Below are 16,207 nucleotides of genomic sequence, written 5' to 3'. Positions count from 1 at the left end.
GAGGAGGGAGGTCCCGTAACAGAGAATCTGTCTTCATGTCAGCAGAGAGAGAATCAGTCTGCATGTCATAGCAGAGAATGAGGCTTCACGTCAGCCACCACTGCAACAGTCCATTGTCATAAATTTAGGCCCAGCACTAGTGTTGAGCGGCATGTCCCATATTCGAATTCGCGAAATTTTGTGAATATTCAAAAGAATATTCGTAAAATATTCGCGATTATTCAAATTCGTTATTATTTCGCATATGCGATAATTCGAATTATCGCATAATACATATGCTATGCAAAATTCACATGTGCGCTAATGAAATCGCCTTACGAAGATTCGCAACTCAATTCAATCACTAATGTATGAATGCAATGCCCTTTGCCTCTGTTCTGGGACAAGTGTAGATATTCGCATGTGCGCTAATAAAATCGCCTTACGAAGATTCGCACCTCAATCACTTTCTAGGGAATGTGAGACTTTTGGGAATCAATCGAGATACAGTGGGGGGTGATGACAGTAGTTGACAGAGTACAGATCAATGTAATCTGTAAGGTGGAAAGTAAAATAAAAAATACGAATATTCGTAAATCGAATTTTACGAAGTTCTACGTATTCGCGAATATGGTGCTATACTATATGAATGCACAGGCCTTTGCCTCTCTGTTCTGGGGACAAGTGTAGATATTTGCATTTGCGTTAATAAAATCGCCTTACGAAGATTCGCAGCTCAATTCAATCACTAATGTATGAATGCAAAGCCCTTTGCCTCTGTTCTGGGACAAGTGTAGATATTCGCATGTGCGCTAATAAAATCGCCTTACGAAGATTCGCAACTCAATTCACTAATGTATGAATGCAAAGCCCTTTGCCTCTGTTCTGGGACGTGCCGATATTCGCATGTGCGCTAATAAAATCGCCTTACGAAGATTCGCAACTCAATTCACTAATGTATGAATGCAAAGCCCTTTGCCTCTGTTCTGGGACGTGCCGATATTCGCATGTGCGCTAATAAAATCGCCTTACGAAGATTCGCAACTCAATTCACTAATGTATGAATGCAAAGCCCTTTGCCTCTGTTCTGGGACGTGCCGATATTCGCATGTGCGCTAATAAAATCGCCTTACGAAGATTCGCAACTCAATTCACTAATGTATGAATGCAAAGCCCTTTGCCTCTGTTCTGGGACGTGCCGATATTCGCATGTGCGCTAATAACATCGCCTTACGAAGATTCGCGCCTCAATCACTTTCTAGGCAATGTGAGTAAGATCTGAGCTGTTGGACCTTTGGGAAACAATCAATTATATGTGTACTGTAATTTTGTGGGGGGGGAAAAAAACAAAAAACAAATATTCGTTTTTACGAATATATAGCACTATATTCAAAATATTCGCGAAATCGCGAAGTTGCGATATTCGCGAAAAAAATTTGCTTTTCGAATATTCGCGCTCAACACTACCCAGCACCCAGGCAGAGGAGAGAGGTCCCGTAACAGACAATCTGGCTTCATGTCAGCAGAGAATCAGTCTGCATGTCATAGCAGAGAATGAGGCTTCACGTCAGCCACCACTGCAACAGTCCATTGGCATATATTTAGGCCCAGCACCCAGGCAGAGGAGAGAGGTCCCGTAACAGAGAATCTGGCTTCATGTCAGCAGAGAATTAGTCTGCATGTCATAGCAGAGAATGAGGCTTCACGTCAGCCACCACTGCAACAGTCCATTGGCATATATTTAGGCCCAGCACCCAGGCAGAGGAGAGAGGTCCCGTAACAGACAATCTGGCTTCATGTCAGCAGAGAATCAGTCTTCATATCATAGCAGAGAATCAGGCTTCACGTCACCCACCACTGTAAGAGTCCATTTTCATAAATTTAGGCCCAGCACACAGGCAGAGGAGAGAGGTCCCGTAACAGAGGATCTGGCTTCATGTCAGCAGAGAATCAGTCTGCATGTCATAGCAGAGAATCAGGCTTCACGTCACCCAACATTGGAACAGTCCATTGGCATATATTTAGGCCCCGGCACCCAGACAGAGGAGAGGTTCATTCAACTTTGGGTAGCCTCGCAATATAATGGTAAAATGAAAATAAAAATAGGATTGAATGAGGAAGTGCCCTGGAGTCCAATAATATATGGTTAAGGGGAGGTAGTTAATGTCTAATCTGGACAAGGGACGGACAGATCCTGTGGGATCCATGCCTGGTTCATTTTTATGAACGTCAGCTTGTCCACATTGGCTGTAGACAGGCGGCTGCGTTTGAGGCCTAGTATTTAGGCGCTGGGTGACCGGTATGGATTTAGTGACAGAATTAGACTTGGAAATGCACAGTAGCGTGTGTGTGAAGTTATTCTGAATGACCCTATGTGCACCTTCAATATTATATACCCTTTTAGGGATAGATTTCAAATAGCTCTGATATAGCAGAAACCACTAAATTATGAAATTGCTAAATTGGGAATTGTATTTCAACCCAGAACAAGAAATGTGCTTGAACGGACACTAAATAACTCGCCCAGCTACAGCACTAACGACAGATTTAGCTGGATATGAATTTGAGGCCTAGTATTTAGGCGCTGGGTGACAGGTATGGGTTTAGTGACAGAATTAGACTTGGAAATGCACAGTAGCGGGTGTGTGAAGTTATTCTGAATGACCCTATGTGCACCTTGAATATTATATACCCTTTTAGGGATAGATTTCAAATAGCTCTGATACAGCAGAAACCACTAAATTTTTAAATTGCTAAATTGGGAATTGTATTTCAACCCAGAACAAAAAATGTGCTTTGACGGACACTAAATAACTTTCCCAGCCACAACAGGACAGCGTTAACGAGAGATTTAGCAGGATATAAATTTGAGGCCTAGTATTTAGGCGCTGGGTGACAGGTATGGGTTTAGTGACAGAATTAGACTTGGAAATACACAGTAGCGGGTGTGTGTGAAGTTATTCTGAATGACCCAATGTGCACCTTGAATATTATATACCCTTTTAGGGATAGATTTCAAATAGCTCTGATATAGCAGAAACCACTAAATTATGAAATTGCTAAATTGGGAATTGTATTTCAACCCAGAACAAAAAATGTGCTTTGACGGACACTAAATATCTTGCCCAGCAACAACAGTACAGCGGTGGGTAACGAGAGATTTAGAGGGATTTAAATTTGAGGCCTAGTATTTAGGCGCTGGGTCACCGGTATGGATTTAGTGACAGAATTAGACTTGGAAATGCACAGAAGCGTGTGTGTGAAGTTATTCTGAATGACCCTATGTGCACCTTCAATATTATATACCCTTTTAGGGATAGATTTCAAATAGCTCTGATATAGCAGAAACCACTAAATTATGAAATTGCTAAATTGGGAATTGTACTTCAACCCAGAACAAAAAATGTGCTTTGACGGACACTAAATATCTTGCCCAGCAACAACAGTACAGCGGTGGGTAACGAGAGATTTAGAGGGATTTAAATTTGAGGCCTAGTATTTAGGCGCTGGGTCACCGGTATGGATTTAGTGACAGAATTAGACTTGGAAATGCACAGAAGCGTGTGTGTGAAGTTATTCTGAATGACCCTATGTGCACCTTCAATATTATATACCCTTTTAGGGATAGATTCCAAATAGCTCTGATATAGCAGAAACCACTAAATTATGAAATTGCTAAATTGGGAATTGTACTTCAACCCAGAACAAAAAATGTGCTTTGACGGACACTAAATATCTTGCCCAGCAACAACAGTACAGCGGTGGGTAACGAGAGATTTAGAGGGATTTAAATTTGAGGCCTAGTATTTAGGCGCTGGGTCACCGGTATGGATTTAGTGCCAGAATTAGACTTGGAAATACACAGTAGCGGGTGTGTGTGAAGTTATTCTGAATGACCCAATGTGCACCTTCAATATTATATACCCTTTTTGGGATAGATTTCAAATAGCTCTGATATAGCAGGAACCACTAAATTATGAAATTGCTAAATTGGGAATTGTATTTCAACCCAGAACAAGAAATGTGCTTGAACGGACACTAAATAACTCGCCCAGCCACAACAGGACAGCGTTAACGAGAGATTTAGCAGGATATAAATTTGAGGCCTAGTATTTAGGCGCTGGGTGACAGGTATGGGTTTAGTGACAGAATTAGACTTGGAAATACACAGTAGCGGGTGTGTGTGAAGTTATTCTGAATGACCCAATGTGCACCTTCAATATTATATACCCTTTTTGGGATAGATTTCAAATAGCTCTGATATAGCAGGAACCACTAAATTATGAAATTGCTAAATTGGGAATTGTATTTCAACCCAGAACAAGAAATGTGCTTGAACGGACACTAAATAACTCGCCCAGCTACAGCACTAGGGACAGATTTAGCTGGATATAAATTTGAGGCCTAGTATTTAGGCGCTGGGTGACCGGTATGGATTTAGTGACAGAATTAGACTGGGATATGGCCAAAAAATAAACAGACTATTGCTGGTTAAATGCACTTGGTGTGACAGCTTCACCCTGATGTAGGCTTTAGCCAAAAAACAACCACACCATTGAGGGTTAAATGCACTTGGTGACAGGCGCAGCTTGCCCCTGATTTTGTATATGGCCAAAAAATGAACAGACTATTGCTGGTTAAATGCACTTGGTGTGACAGCTTCACCCTGATGTAGGCTTTAGCCAAAAAACAACCACACCATTGAGGGTTAAATGCACTTGGTGACAGGCGCAGCTTGCCCCTGATTTTGTATATGGCCAAAAAATGAACAGACTATTGCTGGTTAAATGCACTTGGTGTCACAGCTTCACCCTGATGTAGGCTTTAGCCAAAAAACAACCACACCATTGAGGGTTAAATGCACTTGGTGACAGGCGCAGCTTGCCCCTGATTTTGTATATGGCCAAAAAATGAACAGACTATTGCTGGTTAAATGCACTTGGTGTGACAGCTTCACCCTGATGTAGGCTTTAGCCAAAAAACAACCACACCATTGAGGGTTAAATGCACTTGGTCGCAGCTTGTGCTGGCGCACCACAAGACACAAAATGGCCGCCGATCACCCCAGAAAAATGAGACTGACAAACGGTCTGTGCAGCCTAAAAACAGTGAGCAATTGAGGATCAGCAGCTCAATGATCCACAGCTGCAGATCGATCAGTTAATCAAGTCCTTTGGAGGAGTTAATCTGCCTAATCTCGCCCTACTGTCGCAGCCGCAACCTATCCCTACGCTAATCAGAGCAGAGTGACGGGCGGCGCTATGTGACTCCAGCTTAAATAGAGGCTGGGTCACATGGTGCTCTGGCCAATCACAGCCATGCCAATAGTAGGCATGGCTGTGATGGCCTCTTGGGGCAAGTAGTATGACGCTTGTTGATTGGCTGCTTTGCAGCCTTTCAAAAAGCGCCAAGAAAGCGTCACAAAAGCGCCAAGAAAGCGACGAACACCGAACCCGAACCCAGACTTTTACGAAAATGTCCGGGTTCGGGTCCGTGTCACGGACACCCCAAAATTCGGTACGAACCCGAACTATACAGTTCGAGTTCGCTCATCCCTACTGTTAAGTCACTAGGGTAGTGTGAGGTCACTGTTAAGGAAGCAGGGTACTGTGGCAGTAACTGTTAAAGGGACGGGTGCTGTGGAGGTCTCTGTTATGGGGGCAGGGAACAGTGGAGGTCACATATAAGGGGGACAGTCCCCTATGGAGGTCAGTGTTAAGGGGTGGGGTGCTGCATAGGTCACTGTTAAGGGGGCGGGCCCATGAGGAGGTCAATGTCAAGGGGGTGGGGTGCTGTGAAACTCACTGTTAAAGGGGCAGGCTGCTGTGAAGGTCAAAGTTAAAGGGATGGGCTGCTGTGGAGGTCCCATTTTAAGGAGGCGGGGAACTTTTGGTCAGTGTTAATGGGTGGAGGCAGTGGAATTCACTGTTATGGGGGCAGGTGCTGTAGAGGTCACTGTTATGGGGGATACTGTCGATATATCTTTTAAAGACACACAGAAACATTAAATAAAATAGATGAAATATACCAGTGCGAAGCCGGGTCCTTCTGCTAGTATAATTATATATGTACAGCTGGTATAAGTTATACATCTTCTTGTATACAGTGATATGGAGCATGCTGGTATAACCTGGGCATCTCCTGTATATAATTATATATGTACAGCTGGTATAAGTTATACATCTTCTTGTATATAGTGATATGGAGCATGCTGGTATAACCTGGGCATCTCCTGTATATAATTATATATATACAGCTGGTATAAGTTATACATCTTCTTGTATATAGTGGTATGGAGCATGCTGGTATAACCTGGGCATCTCCTGTATATAATTATATATGTACAGCTGGTATAAGTTATACATCTTGTATACAGTGATATGGAGCATGCTGGTATAACCTGGGCATCTCCTGTATATAATTATATATGTACAGCTGGTATAAGTTATACATCTTCTTGTATATAGTGATATGGACCATGCCGGTATAACCTGGGTATCTCCTGTATATAATTATATATGTACAGCTGGTATAAGTTATACATCTTCTTGTATATAGTGATATGGACCATGCTGGTATAACCTGGGTATCTCCTGTATATAATTATATATGTACAGCTGGTATAAGTTATACATTCCTTGTATATAGTGATATGGACCATGCTGGTATAACCTGGGCATCTCCTGTATATAATTATATATGTACAGCTGGTATAAGTTATACATCTTCTTCTATATAGTCATATATGTACAGCTGGTATAACCTAGGCATCTCCTGTATATAACTATATATGTACAGCTGGTATAAGTTATACTTCTTCTTGTATATAGTGATATGGACCATGCTGGTATAACCTGGGTATCTCCTGTATATAATTATATATGTACAGCTGGTATAAGCTATACATCTTCTTGTATATAGTGATATGGAGCATGCTGGTATAACCTGGGTATCTCCTGTATATAATTATATATGTACAGCTGGTATAAGCTATACATCTTCTTATATATAGTGATATGGAGCATGCTGGTATAACCTGGGTATCTCCTGTATATAATTATATATGTGCAGCTGGTATAAGTTATACATCTTCTTGTATACAGTGATATGGAGCATGCTGGTATAACCTGGGCATCTCCTGTATATAATTATATATGTACAGCTGGTATAAGTTATACATCTTCTAGTATATAGTGATATGGAGCATGCTGGTATAACCTGGGCATCTCCTGTATATAATTATATATGTACAGCTGGTATAAGTTATACATCTTCTTGTATATAGTGATATGGAGCATGCTGGTATAACCTGGGCATCTCCTGTATATAATTATATATGTACAGCTGGTATAAGTTATACATCTTCTTGTATATAGTGGTATGGAGCATGCTGGTATAACCTGGGCATCTCCTGTATATAATTATATATGTACAGCTGGTATAAGTTATACATCTTGTATACAGTGATATGGAGCATGCTGGTATAACCTGGGTATCTCCTGTATATAATTATATATGTACAGCTGGTATAAGTTATACATTCCTTGTATATAGTGATATGGACCATGCTGGTATAACCTGGGCATCTCCTGTATATAATTATATATGTACAGCTGGTATAAGTTATACATCTTCTTCTATATAGTCATATATGTACAGCTGGTATAACCTAGGCATCTCCTGTATATAACTATATATGTACAGCTGGTATAAGCTATACATCTTCTTATATATAGTGATATGGAGCATGCTGGTATAACCTGGGTATCCCCTGTATATAATTATATATGTACAGCTGGTATAAGTTATACATCTTCTTGTATACAGTGATATGGAGCATGCTGGTATAACCTGGGCATCTCCTGTATATAATTATATATGTACAGCTGGTATAAGTTATACATCTTCTAGTATATAGTGATATGGAGCATGCTGGTATAACCTGGGCATCTCCTGTATATAATTATATATGTACAGCTGGTATAAGTTATACATCTTCTTGTATACAGTGATATGGAGCATGCTGGTATAACCTGGGTATCTCCTGTATATAATTATATATGTACAGCTGGTATAAGTTATACATCTACTTGTATATAGTGATATGGGCCATGCTGGTATAACCTGGGTATCTCCTGTATATAATTATATATGTACAGCTGGTATAAGTTATACATCTACTTGTATATAGTGATATGGAGCATGCTGGTATAACCTGGGCATCTCCTGTATATAACTATATATGTACAGCTGGTATAAGTTATACATCTTCTTGTATATAGTGATATGGACCATACTGGTATAACCTGGGCATCTTCATTATATAATTATGAATGTACAGCTGGTATAATTTTTACATCTTCTTGTATATAGTGATATGGAGCATGCTGGTATAACCTGGGAATCTTCATTACATAATTATGAATGTACAGCTGGTATAATTTTTACATCTTCTTGTATATGGTGATCAACCACACTGGTTTAACCTGAGCATCTCCTGTATAACCTGGGCTTGTTCTGTTATTTAATTACTTCTGTATGCAGTAATCTCTTGAGCTCCCCCTAATGGTGGCTGCACACAGACAGAATGTTATCATATTACTCTGTGATAGATAGATCTGTGATAGAAATATAGATCTTATTCCACTATTAAAATTTATTCTACAGTTTCGCAGCACAAAATTTTGGATGTAGAAAATGTAGACTTGTACTTTAATTAAACCAATTGTTTCCAAAATTCTGAACATATGGAAATGTAATTGAATATCAGCCATGTGGTATTTCTAAGTGTGTTTTTTTTTTTAAAGACTAGGACTCCAATTTTTCTATATTTTCCAGTCTACCTAAAATTTCCCCCTTGCACTCAATTGGATATGGGGGATATTTAGCATTAGTGAGGGGCTTATATCTGAGTGTCTGTGATAATGCAGCGGTTAATAATATTGATATCGGTTTTCCATGGTGGTCTAAGGCTACTTTTACACTAGCGGCAGGATAGATCCGACAGGCTGTTCAACCTCTCGGATACGTCCTGCCGCTATTTTGCCGGGCCGCCGGACTGCCACACTGTCCCCATTGACTATAATGGGGACGGGGGTGGAGCTCCGGCGCAGCACGGCAGTGCGCAGCGAGAGGCCGCCGGACTAAAAGTACTGCATGTCCGACTTTTTAGTCCGGCGGCCTCTCACCGCGTACTGCCGTGCTGCGCCGGAGCTCCGCCCCATCCCCATTATAGTCAATGGGGACGGAGCGGCAGTCCGGCGGCACGACGAAATAGCGACAGGACGGATCCGACAGGGTGAACAGCCTGTCGGATCCGTCCTGCCGCTAGTGTGAAAGTAGCCTAAGGTGGTTATGATTTAATCTCTAATATCCCTGCAGGTTTGGTGAAGGATTATTATAACCTATTAAAGATGGATATGGTGGTTATTCTTATAGTAGATCACAGCTCTATTTTCCTTATACAGAGTTCCAAATCACCTGCTAACCTTTGCACAATCACCAAGATAAATGACAAAATTCTGTCTTTCTGCAGCTGCCACTGGAGTGAGTTTCCTGCCTAGAGATCTATAAGAAGGGAAAATATCACAGATATTAAATAAAAACGAAGCATCCTTCATTATGAATCGACATCCATCTATTGCCCTATTCTACTACCTCCCTAAATTGCACAAATCCCTTATTGATCCACCAGGAAGTGTCGGGCATCAATTGCCTGACAAGAAATGTATCTAAATGTGTGGATCTTCATCTACAACCTTGTGTAAAGCTGATCCCAGCCGATCTAAAGGAGACTACACATATCATTCAAATATTGCAGACTGTACAATGGCACTCTGAATACATTATAGGTTCCTTCGACATCAAATCATTGTATACGGTAATAGGGAGCGATAAGGGATGTGAAGCTGCAAAATAATTTTTATGCGAATTGCCAATCCATTTCTTATTCTACGGAACAAATTGATTTTATAGGAGATTGCATTTTATTTATATTAAATAAAAATTATTTTATATATGAGGGAGATTATTATCTGCAGACATGGGGGACCGCTATGGGGACGAGATTCGAACAGAGTTTCTCTAACCTATATGTCGCCCAATGGGAGAATGATTGTATCTTCCCATCTGGGGGACTCGGTGCGAATCTCGTCCTTTGGCGCCGTTTTATTGATGATATTTTTATTTGGAAGGGAGGAGAAGAATCTTTTATTTTTTAAATTGCGGTTTTAAATAAAAATGAATATTTTTTTAGAATTTACTCCTACATATAGTAAATCTGAAATACATTTTTGGGATTTAACTATTTTTATTGAAGAAGGCACTATATAGTGAGGAACAGAAGTATTTGAACACCCTGAGATTTTGCAAGTTCTCCCACTTAGAAATCATGGAGGGGTCTGAAATTCACATTGTAGGTGCATTCAGCAGCTACAGGCCGGTAGCACTGACCTCACACTTGATGAAGACCATTGAGAGGCTGGTTCTCAATCATCTTCGCCCCATGGTGAGGTTTTCATTGGATCCACTGCAGTTTGCCTACCAGCCTGGCATCGGGGTGGATGATACCATCATCTACCTCCTACACGAGCTCTAACTCACCTGGAGAGGCCTGGAAGCACTGTGAGGATCATGTTTTTTATTTTTCTAGTGCTTTTAACACCATCCAACCTGGACTTCTGAGGGACAAGCTGGAGATGGCAGGAGTGGACCACCACATGTCACATTGGATACTTGACTACCTCACAGAACGCCCACAGTTTGTTAAATCTCAGGGTAGTTAGTTAGTAGCACCTGTCCGAACTTTTTAAAGACACCTGTCCACCCCACAGTCAGTCAGATGCCAACTACTACCATGGGCAAGACCAAAGAGCTGTCAAAAGACACCACAGGCAAAATTGTGGACCCCCAAAAGGCTGGAGAGGGCTACGGGGCAATTGCCAAGCAGCTTGGTGAAAATAGATCAACTGTTGGAGCAATTGTTAGAAAATGGAAGAGGCTTAAGATGACTGTCAGTCTCCCTCGGACTGGGGCTCCATGCAAGATCTCACCTTGTGGGGTATCACTGATGATAAGAAAGGTGAGGAACTACAAGGGAAGAGCTGGTCAATGACATGAAGAGAGCAGGGACCACAGTTTCAAAGGTCACTGTCGGTAGAACACTACGCCGTCATGGTTTCAAGTCATGCATTGCATGGAAGGTTCCCCTGCTCAAGTCATCACATGTCCAGGCCCATCTGAAGTTTGCCAATGACCACCTGGATGACCCAGAGGAGGCATGGGAGAAAGTCATGTGGTCAGATGAGACCAAAGTAGAACTTTTTGGTCTAAACTTCACTCGTCGTGTTTGGAGTAATAAGGATGAGTTGCATCCCAAGAACACCATCCCTACTGTAAAGCATGGGGGGGTAACATCATGCTTTGGGGGGGCTTTTCTGCAAAGGGGGCAGGACGACTGCACTGTATTAAGGAAAGTATGAATGTGGCCATTTATTCCCTCAGTCAGAGCATTGATTGATGGGTAGTGGCTGGGTCTTCCAACATGACAATGACCCGAAGCACACAGCCAGGATAATCAAGGAGCGGCTCCGTAAGAAGCATATCAAGACCTAAATCCAATAAAACATCTTCGGAGGGAGCTGAAACTCCATGTTGCTCAGCGACAGCCCCGAAACCTGACAGATCTAGAGGAAACCTGTGTGGAGGAGTGGGCCAAAATCCCTGTTGCAGTGTGTGCAAACCTGGTCAAGAACTACAGGAAACGTGTGACCTCTGTAATTGCAAACAAAGGCTTCTGTACCAAATATTAACACTGATTTTCTCAGGTGTTCAAATACTTATGTACAGCAGTGCAAGACAAATAAATTCTTTAAAAATCATACAATGTGATTTCCTGAATATTTATTTTTTATTTTTATTCTGTCTCTCAGAGTGGGAATAAGAAGAAGTTTGGGGGGCGAAGATGTTTGAGAACCAGCCTCTCGAGGGTCTACATCAAGTGTGAGGTCAGTGCTACCGGCCTGTAGCTGCTGAATGAACCTACAATGTGAATTTCAGGCTCCTCCATGATTTCTAAGTGGGAGAACTTGCAAAATCGCAGGGTGTTCAAATACTTCTGCTCATCACTGTACATACTAACACACATAGCAAGTCCACTGACACCAATAGCTTTATCGCCATGACTAGTTGTCATCTGCCACAATGGCTATTAAAAGTACCCAGAAGTCAGTTCATGTGCCTATATAGAAATTGTAGCAAAAAAGAGGACTTTGAACAGGAAGCAATAATACTACAAAGTAAATTTGAAATTAAAGGATACACCTGTGACCTCCTCAATAAACAAAGAGAAGTAGTAGGAAGCACTGACAGACAAGTACTAATTGAGCATAATGTAAACAGTAATAAAATGAATAAACAAAATAATAGTGAGAATACAACAATAATTCCTGCAATTATTTCAGGTTACAATAAGCAATCCAGTATACTTAGAAAAATAGTCAAAAAATACTGGAGGGCAGATTCAGAAAATCCCAGATTCATTTACAAGAAAGCCCCAAATATAGGCAATATGATCGCACCAACTGTTAAAACAGTAAAAACAACGAGTAGTAATATAGGGATCCCAAAATGTATGAGCTGCCAAAAATTGGGTCGTACAAAACCGGTTTATGAATTAAAAGACACAGAGGGTCTTTACAAACAGACAATAAAACAACATATCACATGTCATACTAAAGGGGTCATATATTTAATAACATGCCCATGTGAGAAATTTTACGTTGGTAGAACCAAAAGACCCTTAAAAGAACGTGTAAGGGAGCACATATATAATGTAGAGTGAAAATATGAAGGACACCCTTTATCGAGACACTATTCTGAGGTACATGGGGGGAAATGGAAAGGGTCCTCTGTATGTGATATTGAGAAAGTTACAGTGAGCATAAGAAGAGGAGATTGAATCAAATATCAATCGAGAGCAGAAACTAAGTGGATTTTCAATCTTAATAGTCTAGCTCCGAGGGGCCTCAATAGTGCGGTCGAATTGTTTGCTTTTGACAACTAAAAAGGTCACAAATGTGTATACCCAGACAACGGACATGGATTTGCATAACTCCACCGAGGAACCCGGCTAGGACTTATATAGAGGAGCAATAATGGGAGAATGGTGTCCCTGAGGAAGAGAAGCGATACTTCTCGAAATGCGTTGGTTTTTTCCCACATTTTAGCTTTTGTAGCTGTGCTTACTGCTTAGGTGACGTCACCCCGCTCCATACCGGAGTGTGAGTATCAAATAGGAGGAGTGCTACCGGCCAGGGCACGCTTCCATCTGAAAGAAATAACTAAACTGCCTCTAAAGGACTCCGGGATTGAGCCAAGCCATTGGAGATTTTACCACAGCTGGACTAACGAAGGAATAGACCCCGGGAGAAACGAAGGTAGGAGTGATTTATATCACGAACCAATTGCACTATTCGTATAGGGGAATATTGGATGTGGTGGAATCTCAACAGGAGTCAATTAAGAGACGGTTTATATTAGATCTATATACATGTCTGCAGTTAAACCGAATAATAAATGACTATATACTGATCTTCCCCTAGTGGTGACACAAATCTATCTTTTTGTGATCTCAAATTGTCCATGTTTGTGAAACTGACACATTTATTAAAATTGCATTTTACACTAAGCATTTGCTGCCATCTTGATGACATCTGCCATACATGGACTTCAAATGTCAGGGCTTCAGGAGGTAAGTAGGCTCCACAGCTGGCAGGTAACTGCTGTAATGTCTCCAATCGCGGACATTTAAGTAGTTAGACAGAGAGAGGGATTACGCCAATGGTGAAATTGCATGTTTCAATCGGTTGCTGTGGCAGCCTGGGGCTTTGTGATGGCTCCTAGGCCTGCCTTTGGAACTGCATGTTAAGCCCTGGTCATAATGGAAGCCAGTTCCAAATCACCTGCTAACCTTTGCACAACCATCAAGATAAAGGATAACATTCTGTCTTCCTGCAGCTGCCACTAGAGGGAGTTCACTGCATAGGGATCTATATACATGTCTGAACCTAATACTAAATTACTATATACTGAGCTCCCCCTAGTGGTGACACAAATCAATTATTATTTTTTACTGAACTCAGATCATCCATTTTTCTAAAACTAACTCTTTTATTAAAATTCCATATTTCTGCTCTTCAATGTTTTTTATTTGACCCTATTAAGATTTTTTTTTACTAATTTTTGTTCAAAGTTTTTTTTTTTTTTTTTTTTAAGTAGTTGCAATAAAAACTATGTAAATGTTGAATCCTTGTAATTGTACCGACTCGCAGAATAAGCACATACATTTTTAGAGTGGAAACCAAAATGCAAAAAAATTGTGGAATTGTGTTTTTATTTTTTTATTTCACTGCAATAAGATTTTTTCCCTAGTTTTCAATACAAGATATGGTAAATAACGAATGGCACCATTACAAAAAAAACACCACTTGTCCTGCAAAAATAAGCCCTCATATGGGTATGTAAATAGAAGGTAAAAAAAGGTATGGTCCTTAAAGGGGTATTCCAGCTTTTGATAATCAATATCAGATTGGTGGGGAACAGACAAAAAGATTACCCTGTCCTAATTACTCAGCGGCTTCTTTCCACCTAGGAACTTCAGAATGAAGCTTTTGCAACTTGGAATCCCACTGGTCTCCTCCATTGTGACATTTGGATTTGAGAACACACCACAACCAATTTGCCTCTAAAAGGGTTATTCCGGCTTTTTGATAATGTTGACCTATCTTCAGGATAAGTCTTAAGATCAGAGGAGGTGTGACCCCTGGCACTCCCACCGATCAGCTGTTTCTCACTCACTTGAATGGAAGCTGAGCTGCAGTACCCCAGCGTTGCCACTAACCAGTGAACGGCGCTGTCTGCTTCCGGCTTTGTCCACTGTTCAGTTTTTCAGTGGCTGCCCAAAACAGCTGATCCGTGGCAGTGGGCACTGATCTGATGACTTATCCTGAAGATAGGTCAACAATATCAAAAAGCTGGAATAACCCTTTAAGGGACAAATTGGTTGTGGTTTGTCCTCAAAGTCAAATGTCACAATGAAGGAGACCAGTGGGATTCCAAGTTGTAAAAGGTTCATTCTGAAATTCCTAGATGGAAATAAGCGGCTGAGTAATTAGGACAGGGTAACCTTTTACTGCCATCCATATGCTGGGATGTAGAAAATGGTCCCTCTACTCATAGGAAATATCAGAGCTGTCACCTTGATTGCACGGGAATCTCATTAAATCCCGGAAAACGCTGCGCTCAGCACAGGTAAGAAGCCAGGAAGCGGCACAGGGATGTGAAATCATCACAAGTTAATGTTTTGTCAAACACTGCCTGATTTATCAACCCTGCCCTCGTCGGATTATTCAATTACTTACCATTGGGACCAGGTCATACTTTTTTTTTCGTTTTGTTTCAGAGCATCTAGTACGAGGCAGAGTTACTAATTTTTTTTTTTCAGAAGGCCATAATACAGTATCTCTATACAATACACTCCAACCTTGTTGGAGCTCAACATCTATTTGCACAGTAGGCTTTTCGCAGAGCGAGAGATTAAGCTTTTGCAGTACATTTTTCTGCCACTAGATGGCTCTGTAGAATATAACACTACACGAAACTCAAATTAAAATGCTTTGTGCCTCAGCAGCACACCTTGTGGCCAAGGGGGGCATTGCAAGTAAAAATAATCACAGTTCAGAGTATCTAAGGATGTACATTGTAGGAACAACATCAATGCAAACTGTTTGTGCAAACTGCTGCTTTGTTTAGAAAAATATGAGGTCATACGTTTGTGATATTCTAGTATGTAAGACATGTGACTCAGAACTGGACAGGTTTAGTGGACCCTGGAACTGGGAATTAGTGAAAGTTCCCATAAAGTAGCTATCTGGCGTAGCATTGAGAACCTGAGGACACTTAGACAGTGGGATATAGTTATACATTTAGTAGTTTGGCAAGTAGAGAGAGTAAGGCTGTAAGGTCAGACTACACAGGGTTTGCATGCTGTCTGTTACCATGAAGAAGCATAGGTCTGAATAGGAGCTGTACACAAAATAATAGGACATTTTTAAATAATATCTATTGCAAATTTCCATAATTTTTCACTTTAGATGTAGTGAAACATTTAACAATGGGCATCAAACGATCAAAATGTCTTTTAAAATGTAGATTCCAGAAACAGAGAAAC

This window comes from Bufo gargarizans, chromosome 5 (assembly GCF_014858855.1).
Source record: "Bufo gargarizans isolate SCDJY-AF-19 chromosome 5, ASM1485885v1, whole genome shotgun sequence".
Taxonomy (NCBI): Eukaryota; Metazoa; Chordata; class Amphibia; order Anura; family Bufonidae; genus Bufo; species Bufo gargarizans.
The sequence above is the reverse complement of the archived record's forward strand: the minus strand, read 5'-3'. Positions refer to the sequence as shown.